This window comes from Triticum dicoccoides, chromosome 5B (genome assembly GCF_002162155.2).
Source record: "Triticum dicoccoides isolate Atlit2015 ecotype Zavitan chromosome 5B, WEW_v2.0, whole genome shotgun sequence".
Classification (NCBI taxonomy): domain Eukaryota; kingdom Viridiplantae; phylum Streptophyta; class Magnoliopsida; order Poales; family Poaceae; genus Triticum; species Triticum dicoccoides.
The window spans coordinates 198937705-198943935 of record NC_041389.1 but is presented as its reverse complement, the minus strand read 5'-3'; the positions used below and the strand labels follow the sequence as shown (position 1 = coordinate 198943935).

The following is a 6231-nucleotide window of genomic DNA, read 5'->3' as shown; positions in this document are numbered from 1 at the left end:
CTGCTTGAAGATGCGCTGAGAGGCTAGGGCCTGAGTGCCGCCTAGGATGCAAGCGATTACTCGCGGCTCCTGGAAGCCCCCAGCCCCCTCGTATTGATGATGGTCGTCATTCCTTCTTGGTGGTAGTGGCAGAGGAGGAAGCCCTGTGTTGCCTTGCGGGTGATCCTCACGAGGCTGATCCCTCCAAGCCCCCTCGCGAGGCTGATCCTGCCAGCGGTCCTCGCGAGGCCGGTCACACCATTCTTGGCGAGGGCCACGGTCGTCCCATCGTCCTCCATATCTTCCTCCGCCTCGGCCGTAGCCCCGATCGTTGCGCTCGGGGCATCGACCGACACGGCCTTCTCGCACGGCCCTGAGCTATTGGCATTCGTTGGTGTTGTGGGTATGGAGGTCGTGGTACACACAGTACCGGCTGCCCTTGGATGACTCCGGCTGGTCCCTGCCGTGCTTCATGTCAGGCTCTGCTGCAAGCACAACTGCTCCCTTGCGCTTCACATCCTTGGCCTTGGCTTTCTTCTCTTTTGTGTCTGCTGCTGGGAGCTCGAGAAGGGAGAGGCGTCCCTCCTTAGCCCTTGCGCACTTGGTCACCAGGTTGAACAACTCCAAAGACGTACACATATCTTTGTGGATTGCCAGCTCCTACTTCATCTTGACGTCGCGGACGCCATCAGAGAACGCCGAGATGATGGCCTCCTCGGTTACCCTGGGAATCTTGAGGCTAGCGTTGTTGAGGCGCTGGATGTACTTCAGCAAGGTTTCTCCGGGCTGCTGCTTGATGCGGCGCAGGTCACCCACGGCCGGCGGACGGTGGCGAGTGCCCTAAAAGTTGGCGATGAAGCGAGTGTGCATCTCGTCCCAGGAGGAGATCATGCCAGGGGGCAGGTTCAGGAGCCAGGTGCGGGCACCGTCCTTGAGTGCCATGGGAAACCAGTTCGCCATGACCCTTTCGTCCCCGTTGGCAGTTTCGATGCCCAGCTCGTAGAGCTGTAGGAACTCCGCGGGGTCGGAAGTGCCGTCGTAGCGAGGAGGCAGGTCAGGTTTGAACTTGGCTGGCCAGGCGACACTGCGTAGCTCGTTGGTGAAGGCGCGGCAGCCTGCGGTGGCCATCGGAGCTCTCTGCTGATGTGGGGCTTTCTCCTAGAGGTTCCCGCGTGCCGCTGCCTGGAGCAGCGCGAGGTCTTGACGTGCTGGCGCGGGAATGCGGTCATGGCGTGCCGGTGCCGGGAGCACGCGCGCACCTTCTTGGGTACGAGGGATTTCTTGGCAGCTCCTTTCTTTGTCGCGCGGGTGCTGGACGCGGTGGATCTCGTCCTGGGGATGCGCGCCCAGGAGCCAGGGCACCTTCTTGGGGAGGAGGTGGCGGAGGCACCTCCTAATCTGTGCCTCCTGTGCAGGACAGAGGGCGAGGCAGCAAGATGGACGGCACAGGGGAGCCCCCTGCGGTGCTGACGAGCTCGATGATGCGAGCGAGCCACTCTTCATAGAGGTCGTCGACGGGACGGTAGTGCAGGAGCTCACTCCCCAGGAGCAACGCAGCATGCGTGTCCGTGGGGGCGCGACGGGCGTGGGACGACAAACCAGCGGGAGTCAGCGACGGGGTGGCGGTGCGGCCTTCCCGCCGCACCGAAGGATCCAGCGACGAGGCCTGCTGCTCGTTCCCCGCCGGGACGGTGGCAGCGTTGGCGACAGGCGACGGGGAACGATGGGGACACCCGTCGACGGGAGCCGTCTGGGCGACTCAGGCGGCGAGAGCAGCCCGACACTCGGCGCGAGCCCGACGAGCATTAGCCATGGACACGACGGGAGATAGAATGCGGGATAGCGGAAAAAAGATTCCGGCGCACCCCTACCTGGCGTGCCAAATGTCGGATGTTGGGTTCCGACAGACCCTTAAGGTTCGAACTCTGGGGTGCGCGCGAAGATCTTCCCCCTACCACTCCACGTCCGATCGCCTCACAAGAATCTAAGCTAAAACGATGAACAACACGACGGACACAAGATTTATACTGGTTCGGGCCACCGTTGTGGTGTAATACCCTACTCCAGTGTGTTGTGTGGTGGATTGCCTCAGGGGCTGATGATGAACAGTACAAAGGATGAACTGCCCCGCGAGAGGTGTTCTTGAGCTGGTGCGATGAACTGCTTGGATGAGTTCGGTCGCCTCTCAATCTAATGAGTACTCGATGAGATCTCTCCTACTGTGGTGGCTATCCCTATTTATAGAGTGGCCCTGGCCCTCTTCCCAAATATTGAGCGGGAAGGGCGCCAACAACGGCCATTTTGAAGGGGAACATCTAGTACAAGTTATCCTGACTAAAGTTGGTCTTCGTCTGCCAAAGGCACTGGCGATGACGCCGTCTTGGGCTCCACGGTGACCTCCATCCTGCCGCTCTACTGGTCTTGGTCTCGTTGCACTGAAATGGCAACATTTGCCTGATGCCTCGGTACTCCACGCCTGTGCTTGCCCCCTTTGCACCAAAGAGAAAACAAGGACGCTGCGTGGGCCGGCGCCCGCCTGGTCTCGATCGTCACGGCTTGCGTCACGAGCACCTCGCGAGGTACCCTGCATTGATCTCTCCGCCTCCTCGCGAGCCTGCCTGGCGAGGCTGTTCCTGATGAAGTCTTGTGTCGTCCGCCCCGCGAGGATTGGCCCCTCGCGAGGGTCTTGAGTCTTGCGCTGATGAAGATGGGCCGTGCTGGGCCACCACTCAAGCCACGCCGCAGGCCACAGGTAGGCAAGTCTGGGGACCCCCGTTGCCAGAACGCCGACACCACTGCACCTGCCGCAGGGAGAGGGTGAAATATCGGAGCCCGGTGCTTCTCTGGGAGTGCGTGTCGACTGGGCCGGCGGAGGAGTGCCCGACATCGAGGTCAGCGGCACGATCTGGCGGTCGGGGTAGAAGGTTCCAACGCACCCCTACCGCACCAGATGTCGGATTATGGGTTCCGCAAACCCTTGAGAGGATTGAACTCTGGAGTCCGTGCGGAGATCTCAACCTACCCAGCCTGCCTACTCGCGATCCTCCTAAGCCTAGCACGTCAAGCTCAAAGAGACAAAGAGACACAACAGTTTATCCTGGTTTGGGCCACGTTGCAGTGTAATACCCAACTCCAGCATTTTGGTTGATTGCCTCGGAGGGCTGAGGATGAACTAGTACAGTGGATGAACTGGCCTCATGAGGTGAGGTGCTCATGAGCTCAAGGGAGCTGGTGTGGTGTGAGCTAGTTCAACTTATCTTGCCTCTATGGTGGTGGCTAGTCCTATTTATAGTGGCCTTGGTCCTCTTCCCAAATGTTGGCAGGAAGGGATCCCACAACGGTCAGATTTGAAAGGGGACAAGTAGTACCGCTTATCCTGACAAAAGTAGTCTTCGCCTGCGAAAAGCCTCTGGTCATGACGCTGTGGTGGGCTCGTTGATGACCTCCGTCCTCCTGTCCTGTCAGTCTTGGTCTCGTTGCGCCAGAATGGAAACCTTTGGCTGATTCCTCGGGAGTCTACGTCTGTAGCTTGCCTCCTTTGCACCAAAGAGGAAACCTGCGCTCTGCGCTCGCCTGGCGCCCGCCTGGCCTTGGTCGTCATGGCTCACGTTAGCTGAGCCTCATGAGGTAAACCCTGCATAGAACTCTCTGCCCCTCATGATCCAGCCTGAGGAGGCCGATTCCCTCGGGGGTCTTGGCGTCGTCCGTCTCGTGAGGATTGGCCCCTCGTGAGGGTCTTGAGTTGTTGATGATGGAGCTGGGCCATACCAGGTCGTGGATGGAGCCACGTGGTGGGCCGCAAGCAGGCAGAGATGGATACCCCCATACCCAGGACACCAACAACTTCACACCATGTACCGGAACACATCACATGGTATTGAAAAAAAATCTTTAATACATATGTACTTCACCTAAGTGCTAGACTGATGTGTTGAGACCTGATGCCTATCATGACATGATACCTGTATCACTGGTGCGATGTGCCGTGCTTCCTAAATCCCAAGTGTTGATTGGTATCTCTTATGTTTCAACATGCCTAACTCATCAAAATACTGCATTGTAGCTGTGAAAGTATTTGATTTATGGCGACTTATTTTTGACTTTTCTTTCTTATGATGACTCATCTTATGGATGAAACTATTTTCTTTCTGCTACAATTTGTTTTGGTTAAATCCTAGGAATTGATGCAATATCAGGTCATGGAGGGGAGCAAGGACATTCAAGAGTCAGACACTGAACCTGTTGTTAAAGTACCCAGAGAGCCTGCCATCATTACCAATGGTGTACCATACTTGCCTCCTGAATTCTCATCTGGTTCACAACTTGCAGTAAGAGATGCTTCGCGATCTCGAGTCAACCATCGCTTTGGGGAATGGCTAGAAGAGCGGAAAGCGAGAAATCTGTTTGGAGACACGTACTATGTAGGGAAAGTTGTCAAGTATGGCAGTGAAAGAAATTGGTGCAGTGTTGTCTATCAAGATGGAGACCAGGAAGATCTTGAGTGGCACGAACTGGAGGACATCCTGCTGCCATTGGACATAACCATTCCACTCGAAACACTTGTGATGGAGAAGTTCAAACTTCAGAATGTTGTTCCCGACTACAAAACTAAGGTGGCTAGACCTAGAACTAATGTTGCCAGCACTCAGATGGTGGTTTGAGCAGTAAATGGCTAATAGTCAAACAACCTACCACTCCCATCGTTTCTTCAGGTGTCAGCATCAGCAGGAGGCTTTCCACCAGCAACCTTCTCTGACTACCCACCCACACACAGAGCAGCACAGCCTCCAGCTCCAGCCCATAGAGGCACGAGTTAATTTTTCACATTTTCACAAAGATGTTTCGATCCAGAATTGAATCGGTTTACAACCTAACCACTCAACTAAGTTACAAGCAAAGGACAACTAATGCAATTATTATTCGAAAACATGAACGATACAAGTTATTAGCATTCATGATGAAAAAACCAAATAGAGAAGGTATTCACTTGGGGCTTGCAGTATAGATTCGAGTAAAGCGTGCCGATGCCAAATTACCAATCTTAGGCCACCGTAGAGATCAAGAAAAACCTAGATTACATATGAACATTCGAGAACCAAATCATTAGTTTTCCAAAAATTAAGGATCTAGGGGTGGTGAGGAGAACAGGAGCACACCAGAGACAATTGCTGAATTGTTGTATATCAACGATAGCCGCTACCGCCGCCGGCATAGGGATCAACTACCACTCAAAACCCAACCGTTCCAACTCATACATCATCATCTGCAAAACAAACAAGTAGAAAATAATTTGTAAGCAGTTAAATCTCTTTGAGGTAGGCAATATAACAAACATGTGGTTGGAAGACCTGCAGGTTGGGCTGCCACCTCCACACAAAGTTACTAATTCATCTTAGAAAAAGGAATCACATCATGCGATGGAAAGGAGAGAAGAAAATCACTAACTAACATATGAGATCATTATGAATCCATCTAACAATTTAGAAACTGAGAGGGGAGAAAAGGAGTCGAGCCTACCTCGGTATTGTGCAGCCTTCATCTTTCTCCACTTGCTGCCCTCCATCCCCGATTGATCCATGGCGCCCGAAGCTGGTGGGGCGAGGTGGCACTCGCAGGAGGCACTGCACCATGGAGGACGGATGTAGGCAGTCCAGCAACCTTGTTGATCAGCAGGGGCCGGTTCATGGCACCACATCAATCAAGCGTCGTTGTCGTTGCCGTTTGCCTGGAGGTTGCCGACCACGCTAAAAAAATCGTCCGCTGCCTCCAGACTCCTCCTCCTCTCCCTGCAATCGCTGCCAACCCTCATCTCTCCTCCCCCCTTGTCCACGCGCCCAGTATCCAATGCCCGCGCCCTCGCCTCCTGGACCAGCCATTTTCGCAACGTTGGGGGGCTCGGCCGCCGCGGACCAGCTGCCGTCGCGCCATTGGGGCTCGGCAGCCGCGGACCAGCCGCTCCCGCACTGTTGGGGCTTGGTCGACGTGGGTCACCATGGGGAAGGAGAATATGCGGGAGGAGGGGTGGAGACGGAGGGCGGCAGTGGGGTTTGCTAGAAAGGGGATAGTGTTTGTGTGATGGGACCAATGGTTGCAGTGCGTAAGGTGTACTACGCATATGGATTGGATGATGAAAGACCTCACGGGCGCGTCGCTCTCTCCACGTCCCGTGGTTCCCGCGGCACTCCCTTCTCGCACGTCCTCTGGTTCCCGCCCGTGGCACTCTTTCTTGCTTCACCAGCCACAGTGCGAGTC

General features: G+C 55.3%; 1 pseudogene; it reads left to right on the top strand.

The window, feature by feature from the left end:
- The first annotated feature begins 4094 nt into the window (after window positions 1-4094).
- Window positions 4095-5118, top strand: LOC119309315 (annotated as a pseudogene).
- The last annotated feature ends 1113 nt before the right edge of the window (window positions 5119-6231 follow it).